The sequence below is a fragment of the Sus scrofa genome, chromosome 13, assembly GCF_000003025.6.
Source record: "Sus scrofa isolate TJ Tabasco breed Duroc chromosome 13, Sscrofa11.1, whole genome shotgun sequence".
Taxonomy (NCBI): Eukaryota; Metazoa; Chordata; class Mammalia; order Artiodactyla; family Suidae; genus Sus; species Sus scrofa.
Window position 1 is genome coordinate 132,691,067 of NC_010455.5, and position 18,635 is coordinate 132,709,701.

General features: G+C 46.4%; 1 long non-coding RNA gene across 5 annotated transcripts in view; it reads left to right on the forward strand.

Annotated features, from left to right (window-relative positions):
- The window catches only part of LOC106505771, a 76,007-nt gene that overhangs the window by 21,430 nt on the left and 35,942 nt on the right, over nucleotides 1–18,635 (forward strand). The window contains exon 4 of one of the 5 annotated variants that reach the window (XR_002337848.1): nucleotides 8,003–8,260. The exons of 3 other annotated variants lie outside the window; for them this stretch is intronic. This is a non-coding gene — a long non-coding RNA (uncharacterized LOC106505771). Of the gene's footprint in view, nucleotides 1–3,452; nucleotides 5,164–8,002; nucleotides 8,261–18,635 lie in introns of those variants that run through there. One more of the 5 variants, XR_002337849.1, reaches the window with a different exon arrangement.

Genomic DNA, 18,635 nt, shown 5'->3' on the forward strand with positions numbered 1-18,635 from the left:
CCCCCATTTCAAGGACTCAGGTGTTTTCAGTCTTCCTGTCCCCGCCCAGCTGCCTCTTGCTGCTTCCATAAGTTTGGTTCTGTCTAGTCTCTGGGAGAGGAAAATCTCATTCTGCAAGGTCTCTAAGCCTGTGTGTCTAAACCCTGGATCTGCTGTTTCTGTGAGTGTGTTTTTTTTTTTTTTTTTCAGTTTTATATATATATATATTTTTTTTTCCGATTATTTTCCATTATAGGTTATTACGAGGTATTGAATAGAATTCCCTGTGTTATACAGTAAATCCTTGTTGCTTGTCTATTTTATATATAGTAGTGAGTATCTGTTAATCCCATACTCCTCATTTATTCCTCCCTCAACTCCCTTTTCCCTTTGGTAACCATAAGCTTTTTTTCCATGTGTGTGAGTTTGTTTCTGTTATGTACATAGATTCATTCGTATTGTTTCTTAGACTCCACATATAAGTGATATCATATTTCTCTTTTTCTGCCTGACTTCACTTGAGTATGATATTCTCTAGATCCATCCATGTTGCTGCAAATGGCAGTATCCCATCCTTTTTTATGGCTGAGTAATATTCCTGTGTGTGTGTGGTGTGTGTGTGTGTAGCACATCTTAAACCAGTCATTTGTTGCTGGGCACTTGGGTTTTTTCCATGTCTTGGCTATTATAAAGAATGCTGCTATGAACATTGGGGTGCATGTATCTTTTAGAATTAGTTTTCTCATCTTTTCTGGATATATGCCCAGGAGTGGGATTGTTGGATCATATGGTAGCTCTATATTTAGTTTTTTAAGGACACACCATACTGTTTTCCATAGTGATTGCACCAATTTACATTCCTACCAACAGTGTAGGAGGGTTCCCTTTTCTCCACACCCTCTCCAGCATTTATTATTTGTAGACTTTTTGATGACAGCAATTCTGACTGATGTGAGGTGATAGCTCATTGTGATTTGGATGTACATTTCTCTAATAATTAGCAATGTTGAACATATTTTTTGTGCCTGTTGGCCATCTGCATGTCTTCTTTGTAGAAATGTCTATTTAGGTCTTCTGCCCATTTTTTGATTCAGATGTTTATTTATTTTTTTGATATTGAGTTGTATGAACTTGAGAGTGTGTATTTCTGTCAGCGTGGACTACAATGCCCTTGGGTACCAGTGAGAAGCAGAACAAAAGGGAAATACACAGAGTGACTCTAGGAGATATAACCCATCTCGTGCCTTATCAACTATCTGAGACAGAAATGAAGATGGAACCGAGCAATGATCAAAGCAGCCTTGCACAGGTAGCCCCTTCCCATGTGAGCTACATCAAGTCTCAGGAAGCCCAGAAAGTCTCTGCCTTGAACTCCATCTTTCAGTCTTTTCCCGCTTGGGGGAGGGGGAGAAAAAACAACCCTGCTTGGGGTTAAAGTGAGCTCTTTGGGGGCCTTGGGATATAAAGGTAGAGGTCCTGAGTTTGAGACCCTACAAATCACCCCACTGCGAGGCCTGCCAGAGGCCAAATACAGGCAGGCTAGCCCTACTCAAGGAGACCCCTCTAATGGCAGAGGGGGAGCCCATTGCCATGGCAGCTGCTCTCCACTGGGGGCCTCCAAGGACAAGCAGGAGAACCTGGTCTTACAGTGGGGAGGGAGGTAATGTAAAAGCTCACCTAACAAGTGCCATTCTCTGGCTCTTCCCAGCAGGGTGGGCTGGGTTCCGGGCACAGACACCCAGCAGCTGCTGCTCCCCATAGGGTGTCTTTGTGCGTGAGAGAGACACAGCCTTTGTGTAGAGAAGCCCCCACCCGAGGGGGGGGGGGCAAGACACTGCGAGTGAAGCACCCATGGTATTTCTGTCTCCACTTCGCTGCTCAGTCGGGTGCGCACAAACAGCACAGTCTTTCCTGCCATGGCCCTGCTCTCAAGGGTACTGCTTACCCCAGTGAGAAGTAAGGGGACCACATTTATTTAGCCTACTGAGTGTCAGATATCACACACATGTAATCTCATTTAATCACTTCAATCATCGTGTGAAGTAGGCGTTTTATTCCCATTTTACAGATGAGGTAACTAAAGCTTAGCAGGGTTAAGCAACTTGCCCAACAGCACCCAGCTAGGAAGGCTTTTTGTCTTTTTTCTTTTATTTTCCTGCGGCCTATGGAGGTTCCCAGGCTAGGGGTTGAATTAGAACTGTAGCCGCCGGCCTATGCCACAGCAACACAGGATCCGAGCCACATCTGTGACCTACACCACAGCTCATGGCAACACCGGATCCTTAACCCACTGAGCAAGGCCAGGGATCAGACTCGCAACCTCATGGTTCCTAGTCAGATTCATTAACCACTGAGCCACGACGGGAACTCCTAGAAAGGCTTTTCGAGTCTTCAGAGAAATGGACTGATCTGGATGCTCTGAGCAGCCTGCTGGTTTACACTGCTGCTCTCCCTGGGAAATTGTGGGTGAGCAGTGACCCAGGCAACGAAGGAATAAAAATCACTACTGAGGACATGTCAGATTTCACTTGCCTCCTCAGGCAGGCACGCAGGAAAGAGCTTTGCCTGGGAAGGTCTATTATGGCGGTTCTCAAAGTGAGGCAGGACTAGCCACCTAGCATCTCCTCAGGAAAATCATGCTCTCTTTGGAAATGCAAGTTTTTGAGATTAAAAAAAAATTTTTTTCAAGTCTGCTTCTCATCTGTAATTTTATAGTGACCATCCTATTTCCCAGTTGGTGGTTGCAGCAATTAAAGTGGCAGGAGGATCAGCTAGGGGCATCTTAAGGGGGAAAAGCTAGAGGATTCTGCCTCCTCTTCTGAGTCAAGCATGGGCTGAAAGGAACCCCAAGAGGGAGGAGAGGTGGCAGCAGCTGAAATACAAAACCATGCTCCCTCGGTCTGTAGGAGAAAAGTGACCCCCAGAGAGAGCCCAGGGTGGGTGAGTGGGTGGGGGGCCAGTTTTCCGCAGGAGGCCGTGTGTGTCCATCTCTGCTCCAGGCCTGCAGGGCTGAGCGAAGAGCTGTGCGGAGCCCCGCATCCGGTCGGAAGTACAAGCAAGTCTGGAGCTCCTGGCTCCGGGGATGCTGCAGCTGTTCTGAGGATCTGCACAATTAGAATTCTCCTAGCGCTCGGTGCCCGCAGGAATCCAGTCACGTGGTGGACGTGGTGCCTGGAGCTGGGGTCAATGAGAGCTCAGTCTGCAAGAAAAAGCATTCCTTCCCTCTGAGACACAGCCTGCTTCACTGTGCACTGCTGGGCTTTTGCTCATAGGATGCCTCACCACCTGCAGGGAAAGGGCGCAGGCCAGGACCCAGGCCAGATTGCTGCCCCCGCCCCACGCCCCGGAGCTCATAGGCGCATGCGTGACGCGGCGGGAGGCGAATCTCTTTCCTTTCCGATTAGTATTTTTCTATCAGAGGCTTCTCGTTGATACCGTCACCTCCTTTAATTCATTTTCCTCTCTATCTCTAGGCGGATTTCTCACCAAGCTAGGAACTGGTTCCTGAATAACTATAGGGCTACGGCTTTAGAGAGACCACACCTCTCCTGTCCTACCCCCCTTGCCAAGAATCTGTAAGTCATTAAGAGGGTGAAAGCTTTCGTTTGAATTTCCTGAGTCAAAACCAAGGCTTTAGTATTTCCGGGTTTGGGGGACTGAAGATTTCCCTTTTCTCCGACTTCCTCCAGGTCTCTTGGTGGGAATGCATTTCCTAGAAATTTGCTCACATCTGTGTTGTAAATCTCCTAGCTACTCTCCCTCCAGGCCCCTCAGTCCTCTTCTGCCGAATGAGATGTTGGATCCAAGATCCTGCCCATTTTGAGCCTCCTGGGCTCCAGCCTGTTCTTGTTACTGATGAACCTCCCTCCACACCCAGGACCAACAGCTATTTCCACAGGGCATTTGATGCCTCCCTGTTGTTTTCCAGTTTGTTCTGTGCTGCTGCTTTTTTGTCCTTCCTAAGAAAACCCCCTCATTCCTGTCAAAGACCTGTCAGAAATCACTGCTCTCCTGTGTAATAGGCACTAATGTCCTATCAGAAATCCATGAGCTTCTAGCAGCAATCACTGTTTTCCTGTTAGAAATCACTGTTGTGTCAAGAATCACCCTCTCCTTTTAAAAACCACTGTTCTGAGAAGAATCACCACCACTCTTTAGAAAGCCTTGTTCTCTTGTCAGAAATCCACTAATACCCTGTCAGAAGTCAACATTTTCTGTCGGAAATCCCTGTTTTCCTGTTATAAACCATTGCTCGCCTGTCAAAAATCCCTGCTCTCCTGTCAGAAATCCTGCTTTCCTGACAGAGATCCCTGTTTCTTGTCAGAAGTCATTACTTTCCTACTGGAAGTTGCTGCTCCTTGCCTGATTCTTCTCTCCACAGGATGTTCAGAGTTGTCTGTCATGCTTTGACATTGATAGCTTTCCTGTAGCTTCTGTCCTGCCGGCTGTTCACACCTGTTTCGCTGCATCTCTTTAAGCTCAGTGCCGGGTCTGGAAGCAGCCTGAGCCAATGGGCACTGCACTGGGGCATCCACAGTCTCGTGTGCCCCTCCTGACTGATTACAGACAAGTCATTTTTTGCTTGCTGGACCTTTTCCTCATCCCTTTGTTAGGGATAATATCACTCTGTCTGCTTCACAAGGTTATTTAATTTAAATCAGTGACTGTTCTGACTTTTTTATTTTTGGCCGCAGCTTAATGTGGGATCTCAGTTCCCAGACCAGAGATTGAACTCGGGCCACATTGGTGAAAGCACCAAATCCTAACCACTAGACCACCAGGAAACTCCCCAGTTTTGATTCTGAGAGAGCTCCCAATGTCTCTCTTCCTATAATTTGCACTCACAGAGCAAGTCTAATACTTCTCTGCTACAGGCTTTCAAATCACCCCTAAATCTCCTCTAACACAGTGGCTTCTTGTTCGCTCACAGCCAGATTAAACGTTCTCAGTTCCCTGCATGATGTGATTTCCAGACCTGTTGCCAGCCTGGCCACATAAAATCCCTCCCCCCACCCCAAGATATACTCTAGTTTGTTTGGGTTTCCCTAAATGTGCGGTCTGAGCAACCAAGAGGAAGCAGGATTATCACCTCCCTCCTTCTAAAGCAGAATATTCTTGAGGCCCAAGATTGCATTAGCTTTTGTACCATTTACCAAATAGAAACTTCCCAGCCAAAAGCTCTATTTATTCAATGTCTTTTTTTTTTTTTCCCTATTAGAGTGTTTTAATTTTCTCTGAATAGATTTTTGCATGTACTTTTAGGTTAGATCCAAAATACTTTAATGTTTTCGACTCTTCAGGGAAGAAAGTGCTCTTTTCTCCATTGCATTTCTTTGAGTCTTCATCCCTGGAATCTGGAAAGGGTATTGATTTAATTTTACTCTTACAATCTGCAATATTCCTGAACAGATTTGTCATTTCTACTAATATTCCTAGAATACAATGTGTCTTTCTTGGAAGGCTTACCCATTCTGTCTTACAGTGGGGAAAGCTTTATTTATGGCAAGACATAGCAATACTCCAAGCTGTAGCATTTTTTCACTCAAAACAGGTGACAACACTCTCTTCAGCAGGAGTTTGCTGGCTGTACCTAAAAGAGTACACCAGAGTGCAAGGAAATGAGGATGGCATTATTAGACCAGTACTTTTTAATTAATTCTGATTTCTGTTTTTAAAAGTAAATTATTCAATAACTTTGATAATTCAATCACTAATAGCAACAAATTGCTTAATAATTAATTTATAAATAAATAATTTATAACTGAGCAATGATCCCAGCAAAGTTGAGATGATTATTAAAATAGGCTTTTCCCAGTTCCTATTCTGGCTCAGCAGAAATGAATCTGACTAGTATCCCTGAGGACGCAGGTTCAATCCCTGGCCTCACTCAGTGGGTTAAGGATCTGGCATTGCCATGAGCTGTGGTGTAGGTCAAAGATGAGGCTCAGATCTGGTGTTGGTGTGGCTGTGCTATAGGCCAGCGCCTATAGCTCTGATTCGACCCCTAATCTGGGAACTTCCATATGCCACAGGTGCGGCCCTAAAAAGACTAAAAATAAAATAGGCTTTTCGCCAAACTGCACACTTTTAAAATGGTGAATTTAAAAGTATGTGGAGTTCCCTTGCAGCACAATGAGTTAAGAATCTGGCATTGTTACTGCAGTGGCTTGGGTTGCTGCTGTGGTGTGGTTCCCTGGCCAGGGAACCTCCACGTGCTATGAGCATGGCCAAAAAAAAAAAAAAAAAGAAAAGGTATGTGAAGTGAATATCTCCCCCTCTACTCCTCCCCTCCCCTCCCCTCCAAAAAAAAAAAAAAACCAGGAAAAATTAAAAACAGGCTTTGGAGACAAATATTTTGAATTTCTGTCCCAGTTCTGCCTCTAATGCCCTGTGGCCTTGGGTGATTCATTTCTGTGCATCTCAGTTGCAACCTCTGTAAAATGGGATTATGAATTGCCCTTCCTTCAGTTCTACTGATATGTGACTCTCCCCGCCCCCAGCACATGGAGAAAAGGAGTGGCCGAAGTACTCATTTCCTGGATACAATGATGGGTGCACGTGTGCCCACGTAACCCAGAGAGAGGATCAGATAAAGTCTTGAGGAGGGCTGATATGGATGTCAAGTCAGAACAGGTCTCTTTCCTTCTGAAATTATAAACAGTAGGGCTCACGGAACCCAGAGCTACTGGGCGGTAATCTTTTTCATCACATGGAAAGAACATGTTAAAAAGTGAAGCTTACACAGAGGAGATGGAAGGAGAGAGAGATTTCTGACAGCATTTTTTTATGTACATGGATCCAGCCTATCCAGAAACTAGACAACTCCCAGTATTTTCATTTATGTGTGCCAATAATTCCCTTTTATCTTAAGCTTGTTTGAGCTGAGTTTCTGTCATGAGCAACCCAAAGAGGCTTAACCATAGAGATCTATTTTATAAAGCTGCTGTGAGAATGATTTGTGGGAATGCATATAAAGCACCTAATGCTTTTATATAACCGGTACTCCAAAATTGAAACTACTTATTATCATCAAGATCATCATTATGCAATAGATAGGGACAATTTTTTGTCTGCCTTGTCCCCTGCTAAGGTAGTACTGAATACAAAGAGCTCAATAAACAAAGCCATACAGACAAATTGATATCTTTCCCTTAATTTGAATTTAAACAAGAGTTAATCAGAATTTTTCCCTGCTTTCTATTCTTAGGAGATAGAGACAGAGCAATAAAATGGAAAGAGTGTTGAACCAAAGTTCCCCTTCTGACAATGCTTTTCACGCACTGAGGGCCTTGGTGTCTCTATTTGTCACATTAGGCTACTGGATCCCTCTCTGGGGCTTGGTTTCTCCATTTGTCAGATTAGGCTATTCGGGTTAGATAATCTTAGCCCCTCACTATCAAGGCAAAAGATAGCAGGGAATTCTTTTAATACCCTGTGATTTCTTGGAGTTAAAACAAATTCAATCTCATGCATCTTTCTTGCATTCTTTCCCACAGCCTCCCACAATGACACATGATCAGGGAGGTGCTGGCTGATGACCATTTGCAGGAGTCAGTGTTCCCATAGGAAGATGCAAAGCAGTTCAGTATTCTTGACTTATTAATGTAGAAATGTTGCAGAATACATTTAAGAATCTTTCTTATCCATAAGGCCTGAAATGTCATTTAATATTCAGAAAAATCAATGGAAACACTATTTTTCATTCATCAAGCATTCATTTAAGACCTTCTGGGCACACATCATGCCAAGTACTCGGGAAACAAAGGGACTAAGACCCTGTTCCTGAGGTCAAGGAGAACAAATCTCCTAAGACTGTTCCCTGAATGTCTTGTTCCTCAAGATTTCACTAGAGTTCCCATGCAGAGATTTTGCCCACTTTATTGGGTGTCCACTGTGTGCCAGTCACTGGGGAGACAAGTTTGTGTACATTGCCTGTCACTTGGTTAAGACTTACTTGTACTTCCGCCTCCCAGAGGCTGAGGCCAGAGACATGAGCCTTGATGAACTGATTCTGCCTTCACAGGAGACCTGACTCCTCCTCCTCTCTCCTCCTGGCTGTCTGATCATAAGCGAGCTTCACTCTGTAGTAAAGCCTGAAGCCGAGGTGTAGGCATCTGAAGCCCCAACTTTGAGGAAGACACGAGGCATTGATTTTTACTCAAGTATTGGGGGGTGGGGGGTGGAATAATTTTTGTATTAAAATAAATGTTGATAGCTTATGAAGTAAAGTTTAAGATTTGACCAAATTAGGAGTTCCCGCCGTGGCGCAGTGGTTAACGAATCCAACTAGAAACCATGAGGTTGCGGGTTGGATCCCTGCCCTTGCTCAGTGGGTTAAGGATCCGGCGTTGCCATGAGCTGTGGTGTAGGTTGCAGACACAGCTCGGATCCTGCCTTGCTGTGGCTGTGGCGTAGGCTGGTGGCTACAGCTCTGATTAGACCCCTAACCTGGGAACCTCCATATGCCGCGAGAGCGGCCCTGGAAAAGGCAAAAAGACAAAAAAAAAAAAAAAAAAAAAAAGATTTGACCAAATTCAAGATTCATTCTATTTTTTTTTTTCCAAAAAGTATTTATCAAATGTCTTCCTGCCCTCATGGGGCTCACATCCTAGTGGAAGGAAATGGACACACACATAAAACCCTAATATTTCAGATGCTGACAAGTGCTATGGAGAAAAATATAGCAGGGAAGGGGACTTAAGAGCCATGCCCAGCTTGCAGAGGGTGCTTCAGGCTTCACCATCTAATTCCTTGGGGCTCCTCCTTGCTTTTGGCACAGGGGTTACCTGGGTGGGGGCTGGGGGCTGAGAGATTGGGGAGGGCGGTAACCAGGAGATGAACTGGCCTAAGAGCAGCATCCTGAGCATATTGACCCAAAGAGAGTTGATGTGGAGGGAAGGGAGGTGGGAAGTGCTCCCACCCAGTGGTGCCTCATGACCCAGAACCCACACCCTATGGGGCCCCAGTCAGGGCTGGAGCAGGCTTCTGTCTCCATGTTCTGCCTCCTCACTCAGCGTGATCCCACTTGAGTTTCTCTCTGATGCCCAGATGACTACCCTGGGGAACTTCCTTCAGCTCATCTCTCACTTTCACTCACCAGACTTCAGCAGCAATTCCCCAGCCTTCAGCTCAAGCCCTTGCCATTTTGGCCAAAGGCAGTCCTGTTCTGTGTCACCATCCCACCTCCTGTGGCTACCGAGCCTTCCTGTGTGCTGAGCACGCTCCTGCCATGCACAGTGGTGGTTTCTCGTGGCTCACTCTTGCAGGGCAGAGGAGACAGCAGTCAGAGGACAGTGCTTGATGAGCTGCAAGGTACAGAGATGAACACTGCAAGCCAGTGGTTCTCAACCTTGACAATGCATCGAGGTCACGTGTGGGCTTGTGAAAACAGATTTCTGGGCCCCACCCCTGGAGTTTTAGATTCAGTAGGTCTGGGATGAGGCCCCAGAATCTGTGTGAATGACAGGATCCAGGTGTCCCTGGTACCACTGGTGCTGAGCCCATACTGAGCTCCAGGGCTCCAGGCTGGGCCTGCTCCACGCTCCCCAGCTTCCTCTTGGGCCCTTCTCTTCCCTCTCATTTGTGAGATCCGTCTTTCCCTCCACTTTCTTCCCTTCCTCCGCCATCTGATTTTCTCTCTGGCTCTGAAAAATGCCTTTGGAGTGTGATCTGAAAAATAAATGATACCAAGTTGCAAATGGCTTGTCCTAACTATCATCTCTTCCAGGAATATTTGAATGTTGACTGTCAGACTCCAAAGCTAAATAAATAAAACTCTGATGGTGGGCTTTGGGGATCAGCTAGTGAATGCTGGCTGTGTTTGGGGACTCGGAGCCTCTGAAACTGTGTAGGTGGCCACTTATCTCCCCTCCCGCCGGGTGCCTGTGGGGGACTGGCTCCCGCCCAGCCTGGGTTAAAAACTGAAATTCTATGTCCCTCTTCTCTAGGAGCAGTGAGGCAAAGATGCCACTGCTGAAGAGGAGAACAGCTAATGGCAATAATTAAATCCCCCAAGGAGACAAGATTCTCAGTGCCCTTTGTGTTCTGGGAGTGTCTCTTGCTTTGGTGGAAAGAAAGATAATCTGTTGTGACAGGCTCTGCTTCTCCTGCCGAGGGAGCCCCCTGCATGGTTGTATCAGGGTCTGGGTTTTCTTTGAAAAACAAATTGACCAGAATTTTAAAAATTAAGGTCATGGCCCCCTGCCCCAAGTTTAGAAAGAGTGGGCGGGCTTGGAAGCCCTGGGGAGGGGTGCACAAAGAAGAGGCTGGAAAGATGGTGCATAGAGGGAGCTCAGCCATGGCTGAACTGCTCATCTGTCCAGAATCTCACCCCTGCCTGCTTGCCCTTCAATCTAAGAGGTGTCTCTTGGCCTCATTGCCCCTCGCCCTTCTCTCGAGAAGCAGTCATCTTTCAAAGAGAGAGAGAGAGAGAATGAGAATGCTGGCACAGAAGGAGCAGAGAGGGAGGAGCAGGGCCAATGGGTGGCCTGGAGTGAGTCGTCCCTCTAAGCTGACTTGACAGGAAATGGCACTGTAGCAAGGTGGCCAAGCAGGGCCCAGGATCCCAGGGCCCAGGTCCTTGTTCTTGTGTGGCTTGGCACGAGCCTGTCCTCTCCACCGCCCACTGAGGAGTTAGCTGAGATGGTCCTCAATATCCCTTCAGACCTTGAAATTCCACTACCTGTTCTCCCTGTTCTGCCCTGAGAAGTGCTTCAGATCAGACTTAGTGCATGGATGACAGTCCTTTTTGTCATCCCTTCTCTTAGTTTCAGATGGAAATACACCCAAGGGCACGTCTGCTGCAAAGCATTGCTTTCATCTGTCTTCAATGGCTATTTCTGACTCCACATTACACGCTGGGAAACCTCCCCATTTTCTGCCCTCGGCTCCCCCTCCCTCCCCTGTCTTCTCCTTGCCATTCTTGGTGGCTTTGCCTGAGGAGCTCTGCAGCCATCCCAACTGCCCTTGTCTGCCCCTGAGAAATACCTTTCCACTGTGCCCTTGAGAGCTTGGGTTGGAAGAAGAAACCAGAGTATGAATTTGTGTCATGACGTGTAACTTTGATAACACGCCTATGTAAGTGTGTGTGTCCGTGTGCCCGGGGTGCACAGGCTGCAGCTGGAGGCACTGTAACCTGGCGGTGAGCACAGGCTTTGAGTCACCACCTCTGCTGCTTTGCATGACCTCAGGCAAACTGTCTAACCTTTCTAAGCCTCCCTTTACTTATCAACAAATTAATAACTGTATGCACCCCTGCCCCCAGAGTTTGCTGGGGGCCATGTCCCCCTCTCAGAGCTTAAAATTTGGTTCAGAGATAATCCGAAGGTTCCATCAGTGTCGTTAACATGCATTCTTTCGGGTGCATAGCAGCACTGCTTTTGACTGCTGCTATTTTATTGTGGGCCACCTTTCCATATCCCCAAAGACACCTGGAATCCTGAGCCAAAGTCCCACGGATAGGTTGTTGCATCCAAGAGGCAACTGAGTGAAAGAGGCCCCTCTTCTCCTGGCCCACTGGCCCTTTGGCCTCCATAAGCTCACACAGCAGGCACAGGCAGATTTCTTTCCTGAAGGATTAGGGTGCCTTCAGAGAGAAGGAACAGAACCTAGAGCAGTTTATTTGGACTGTTTCTTGAAGCTCACAAGAAAAGACTCTGATCTTCCTTAGGAGGGCCCGTGCTTGTCACCCCAACTCCCATGGACCTCAAGACACTCTGTCCTCTTTGGTCTGTGCAAGGCCCTGCTCCTGTATTCGTTATTCATTCCCCTTTTCCTCCTTGCACCCCTCCATTCTCCTTCTCCTGTAGGCAATCATGGATTTAATCTTTATCTTTTTGTCTATTTCCTGGTATGTGTGTTTATCTGATGTAAATGGTGCTGTATGATGATGCATTCTTTTCTCCCTTCTTCCCCCAGCACTGTGCCTTTAAGATCTGTTCCCATTGCCCTTCCATCGGACTCTCCCCTCTCTCTCTCCACAGTGAACGATGGGTGACCTTCAGCTTCCTCGCCACAGATAACAACCCTGCAGTGAGCTTCCTCTGACAGCACTTTCTCCCTCTCCTAACCTGACTCACCTGCCCTCAGATTTGTCAGAGCCATTTTTAATCCCTAAACCCCAAACTCATAAAGCATGCTGTTTCTCTGGGCCCTTCTTGAGTCGTGAAGACCCAGTAACACTCAGGTGGCAGAGAAAGGAACCTTGATATTTGTGCCCCTTTGTCTCATACGGCCCTCGGGGAGGTGTGGTCTAGGACCACAGGACCCTCTTATGTGAGTTTTCATAACAGGCCTAGTTCTTCATTCAATCAGATGACAGTAAAGAAAGCTCAGAAACAGTAGAGTCTAAACCATAATGAATATATCCTTCATTAGAAATGCATTTATTGTGCCCTGAGGTCATGTCGAGGAGATTTGGGTTTCTTTGTGGGGGAGGAGAGATTTGGGAGAGGCACAGGGAGACTTGCTGGCATCTTGGAAGAGCAACGCTTGATTTTCATACTGCTCTGGGCTCTTCTGGGGAAAGGCTTGGCCTCAGTTAGATTCTTTCATCAGTAATTCCTTTCTAGTCAAGAAGGGCTCTGTGATTTGCCAGTTCCTTCCAAAGCTTTAACAGGATTAAATACTGTTTCCTGAATTTTGTCTATTTATTGGGCAAGGTTTCATTGACTTGCTTTTTTTTTTTTTTAATCCTTTTATCCTTCTTGTTTGACTACTTCCTCATTCAAACTGCCTCTTCTTGGAGATTCATGAGACTCAAGGGCCCCTGTGCAGAGAGCCTTGACCTCAGCCCTCCATATACCCGGGCTGTTGACCTGTGTGGTTCTGATAGTGGCTTGACCTCTCATGGCCTCAGAGTTCTTGTTTTATTTTTAATTTTTTAAATTTTTTATTTTTTTTGCCTTTTCTAGGGCTGCTCCTGCAGCATATGGAGGTTCCTAGGCTAGGGATCCAATCATAGCTGTAGCCACCGGCCTACACCAGAGCCATAGCAACGCGAGATCTGAGTCGAGTCTGCAACCTACACCACAGCTCATGGCAATGCCAGATCCTTAACCCACTGAGCAAGGCCAGGGATCGAACCCGCAAACCTCATGGTTCCTAGTTGGATTTGTTAACCACTGAGCCATGATGGGAACTCCCAGTGTTCTTGTTTTAAAAAGGAGGGTGTTGGAAAGCTGAGGCTTTCTGGCTCTGGATGTCTCTGATTTTGCAAAGGTGTCAGTATTCCTCGGCATTTCCAAGATGTGGCACCTCCCACCTTCACCTCCCCCTGCCCCCATGTCAGCAGGGACTCCAACCCTCAAATGGCTATGACCATGGCCCTTGAGACCCCCAACTCCCCATCATTCCCTCCTGCTTCTCTAGCCCCCAGCCCTTTCTAAGGCTCCTCTCCATTTCTCACCTTTTCCCCTTGCTCATCCTCATACTCCTTTCTCAAGGAGCTCCTGTCCCCCTCTAGTCGCCCTCATTGAAATGATAGCTGAAGGCATGCAGGGTCTCTCCCCTTTTTCCAAGACTTCCCTGCGGTCCCAAAATCCCCTCAGAGGTTCTTGTCAGGTAAGTGGAAAGTGAGTGCTTGAAGTCCCTAGAATCTTTTCCCTAGAATCACCCAGGACTTGGGGCTCCCCCTGATCAGGAGTAATCTGGGCTACGCTAGAGCTCTCACTGCTGTGCCAGGATCTCAGGCTACCCCAATATCCTCCATGGCTTCCCCAGACCTGTTTCTTAAGTGAGGAGAAGACAAGGACCAACAAACCTCCCCCACAGCAGACTGAAATGCTTCTTGACGTTTCCCCGGTCACATCAAGCCCAAGGGGATTTACTGTCTTCTAAGAGTTGGGCTACCACCTCTACTCCAGACTCCTTTATGCTTTCTTGCAAGCATCACTCATTCATCTGACACTGGGGAAAATGGTTCAAGGCTGCAGAGATGGATACACTGCAGAGACCTGGCCTCCCAGAGCTCAGGTCAGCGGGGACACACAGATGGTGATGGATAGAGACTGGCAGACAGGTCCCACCCCGCTTCTACCACATGTGGTTCTTTCTTCTGAAGAATAGGGACCAGAAGACAGGGTGGGGTTGGGGAGAGGTTGACTGAAGGTCTAATTTACCTAAGCTATCCCTGCTCAACTGCAAGGTTGCTCACAAGCACACTCATTCCCCTAGACACAGTGGCATACACAGCAGAGCAGGAAAATCAATAGGATAAAAAAGGCAGAGGATTGTGCAGTGATAAATCGGCATGTTTATCTACTTGCCCTTCTGTCGGAGTTTTCCCCTGTCTTCCTTTTCTCTGAATTTTGCTGCAATTCACAGGGGAGAGTCAGAGGCTGGAAGATAGCCCCAAGGGACTCATCTTAGTATACCCGGGGTCCCTGCTGCGGCTTTGTGCAAGGCAGGCAGGAAGACATTGTTTGTTCTTAATATGATACCGACCGAAGTGCTCTTTCCAACTTGGTGTTCTCTTGGAACCTCATCCATTCGCTAGATATTAATTTTTAAAAGAGTCCGAAAGACACTCAAAATTTTGGTGTCACTGGTAATCATACTTTTATACTAGACCACACTTTTTATGAAGCTTCAGATAAAGAGAGAGCAAATACTCGATAAACATTTGTAGTACAGCCACAAGTCTATATATCCTTGTCATTCAGGCATAAGGAGCAAGTGTGGTTTTTTGTTTTGTTTTTCCTATACTTGATCTAATCTTTCTCATGAATCCTGTCCCTCTTGTATAACAGGAGTAGAGATAATGGTAACTTGCCAATCAGTAGCAGCTCAGTCTATTCCAGCTTTGAGAGGTTCTTGGGGGTGAATGCTTAGAATGTCTGATGTTTTTCCCCTCCCCCATCCTACCCAAGATGGCAGCAGTGGCCTTGGAGCTCGTGCTTGTCATGCTGGCCTCCGGGTCCCGTGGGCTCCTGTTGCCAGCCAGGTGTATGACCAGTTTCTGGTTTCCACAGGGGACCTTGTGGTTCAGTCAGGGTCCCGGGGTACCCTCCTGGCCCACACCCTTGAGTCTCAGCCACTTTCCCCATCCAACGTAAGGCCTCTGATGTGGGCTCACTCTGTTCCTCACCACGATGCCCCCTGACAGGCCCACTCACTTGTACCTCAGTTACTGTCTCTATTTCCCAGAGGGTTTGTGGGATCTTAGAAGCCCTTCTACAGCACATGAGCCTGGGGTAAGACCTGAAAGGACCAATGCAGGCCATTTTTTGAACTGATCATTTTTTAGCTCATAATGTGGCCTCTTCTTGGTAGTAATGGGACCCTGCAAGCTGGTTCCCTCACAGGAGGACCTTGTGGATTGGAGGGCTCATAAAAAAATCTTCACGTTTAGCTTTCTCCTGGAGTCATCTAGCATCTCCACCCACCTGGATTTCCAACTCAGGGAGTGGGATAAACTATAAATTTCTGACCAGATTATTTCTTTCCCCAACTTTTATCTCTTTTCCTTCTCCCAGTGCCCATGGGAGCAGGAGGAGGAGGATTCCCACCTCTTCACATTGTATTCTGTCCTCCATATGGCAGCATCCTCACAGCCTGGCCATCATGAGGAAAACAGGAGTTAGGAGGTGAGGCCCCCAGTCTTGGCCTTTGCTATGGGAGCTGCCAGACAACCAGGAACTAAGGATACAAATTCACTGTTTGGCAGTTCCCATCATGGCTCAGGGTTAACAAACCCAGTTAGTATCCATGAGGATGCGAGTTCGATCCCTGGCCTTGATCATTGGATTAAGGATCTGGCGTTGCCATGAGCCATGGTATGGATTGCAGACATGATCAGATCTGGCATTGCTGTGGCTGTGGTGTGGAATGCAGACACGGCTCAGATCTGGCATGGCTGTGGCTGTGGAATAGCCAGTAGCTGCAGCTGCAATTCAACCCCTAGCCTGGGAACTTCCATACACCTCAGGTGTGGCTCAAAAAAAAATAAAGAAAGAAAGAAAGAAAGAAAAAAATGCACTGTTTTACCACCCCCTAAATATCTCCATTACATGTTATATTTATATATGAGCCCCAGTTTTTCTCTAGATTATCGTTGTTGCTTAAGAAGACATAAGGGTTGGGCAGGTAATATATATTTTTAATTCCTACTTCATGAAAGTCATCATGCTGGGGGAGGGGGAGGCAGAGACAAATGACCAGACATGGTCTCTGGCTACAAGGAACGGTGATAAACGTAAATAAGTAACTGACTCACAGCAGGAAGTGTAAGTGCCTGGGAGGTGTGGTGCCACAGCCGAAGCAAGAAGGGTTTGCGGAGGACTCAGTGTGCTTTGGATGTGATGCAAGTGGAGAAGGCATTAAAGTCACAGATGACTAAGATCTCAAGACTAGATTCAGGACTCCAGTCTTGAGAAAGATCTGGTTGCAGTTTGTACTTTCTGCTATGGGAATTATAGTTCCAGGGGCTCAGCACACACTAGGCCTGGTTTCTCGGTGCTTTCTGGGGTTCAGTGCACCTCCTGGGCTGCTGCATGGTTTTGCACTCTATGTGCCTGGCTGGTTTCTAATGGGAAACTAAGTTTATAGCAAAACTTGACTCTTTCAGAGTTTTCCCAATGAGGGGGAAATGCCTTTTAAAAATGGAACTAGCCCATAGAATGACTGTAGAGGTTACCTTTCCTTTTCCCCAGCAAGCTGGTTCCTTAGCCACCCTCATATTGCTGTAGCAATAGCTACAGCTACAAGTATCATGGATTATGGGGAGCCAACATGGTTCCACGCTAAGGAGGAGCCAGGAAGAGAGGTGATATATTCTTTAGGAGCTAATAGTGAGGCTGGGAGACCCTGGGGACTTGGGGGCACATTAATGCAACAAATATTTACTGGGTGCCCTATAAACTAGATTTCATTCTAGGCATTGAGAATACAGTGGTGAGAGAGACACAGGAAAGGGCTCTGCTCTCACTGCCTTCGTAGAGAATGTGAGCAATAAATATGTAAAAACTATGAACAAGAATCATAAAAATATCAGAGCAGCGAGTGCTACACAAAATACTAAATTAGAGTGATGGGCTAAAGAGAACTGGGGTGGCGTCTTTGGAGGAGCAGATCAGGGGAGTTCACCAAAAAGTATAATCCTTCTTCTGGGCATCTGTATTGAACATGAATGACCCTATAATTATTAGTGGAGTAAGTTGTGTTCATTGTCTTCACATGCCCTGTAGCATTTATAGATATTATTTCTGACATCTGCAGTTTATTAGGTATAGCCATAATTTAATAATGGGCCACACATCTTGTTTTCTTCTAAGCTTTATTAGATTGGATTAAGATAGTTCTGTCTACTTCTCGTAGAAGTGGATGGAGTGAAAGAGGTTGCTTCTTTGGCTCAAACTGTAAATAATTCTGACAACTTTGCATAGAGAGCAATTTCCATGAAGAAAAAAATGGGGACAGCAAGCCATTCATTAGAAGATGACTCCGAGGAGAGGAAATGGGGACATTGGATCTGGGGAATATGGACCATATATTGTAAGCAATCTTCTCATTTATAGTTGATGGGAACATTTTACCTCCTTTCAAGTTGGTCATTTCACTGGGCTAATGATTCATCATGGGTCATTTCCCCCTAATAACCTCTTGTATTCTCTGAAAGGATCCTCTTAAGAATGCACAATGCTCAGACACTAAGAAAGAAAGTCTGATGGTAACACCAGAAAAGAATAAGAATATCAGCCATTGTAAGGTTTCTAAGACATTGCAGGAAGAATCCTCAATAAAAGGCCAGCCCGGGGAAAAGGTCAACTCATGCCAGTTTGGAGGCTGGCCCGGCACTCAGTGGGCAGGTGCAGCCATCTCCTCTCCCAGGGAAGACCACTAATCGCCCTGCTCCATAATTTAAAGCATTATTGATTCATCCATGACATTCAAGTATTTCTGAAGATAAGGTTACAATTTTGAAATATGCCATTTCAGAGCATCTTACCCCAAATGATCAAGTCTAATGGAGTTAGAATGATATATAGAAATGAAAGGAGACTTGAACCATATTCCTTAAACCTTATTATCCTTTTGATAAACTAATTAGCTTTCTGCTTAACATTTTGTTTAATTTTCTTTTTCTCTATGGTGAGATCAATACTTTTAAGTATTATTTCTCAAAGTTTCCATTACCAGTGAGAGCCTCAACAAGCAAATCACCACGACATGCTTAATAGCTTCAACTCACTATACTAGATGAGAGGGACCTGAGTCGTCTTCCCTTTTGTTCTCTCTGAGAGGTGGAAAATGTGCGATGACTTCAGAGGGGGAAATCCATCTGAGGATTTGGAAAAGCCATCTTTTAGAAGGAAGAGACCTTTGTATTTTGTCATCTCCGAGGACTAGAGTCCTCAATGCCAAGCAGAAGGAGGAGAGCTGGTTATGTGGGAGAGAGGGGAGTGTGTGTTGGTTGGAGTAAGCCACCTTCTTCATGCCATTTGGGTCAGTCAATAATAGGAACAGCTTCTGCTGAGTAGGGAGCTGGACCTGAGGCTCAGCGTGCCGGAGCTGCCATGTTGGAAATGGTTGTGGTTACATTCAGGGGGCCACTGGCAGACGAGTCCTCTTCTGAGAACCAACCCATATTCCTTTCTCAGAAAATCTTCCCCACCTAAGCCTGCTAGGACCCCTCATCACCCACTCCCTTACCTCCTACC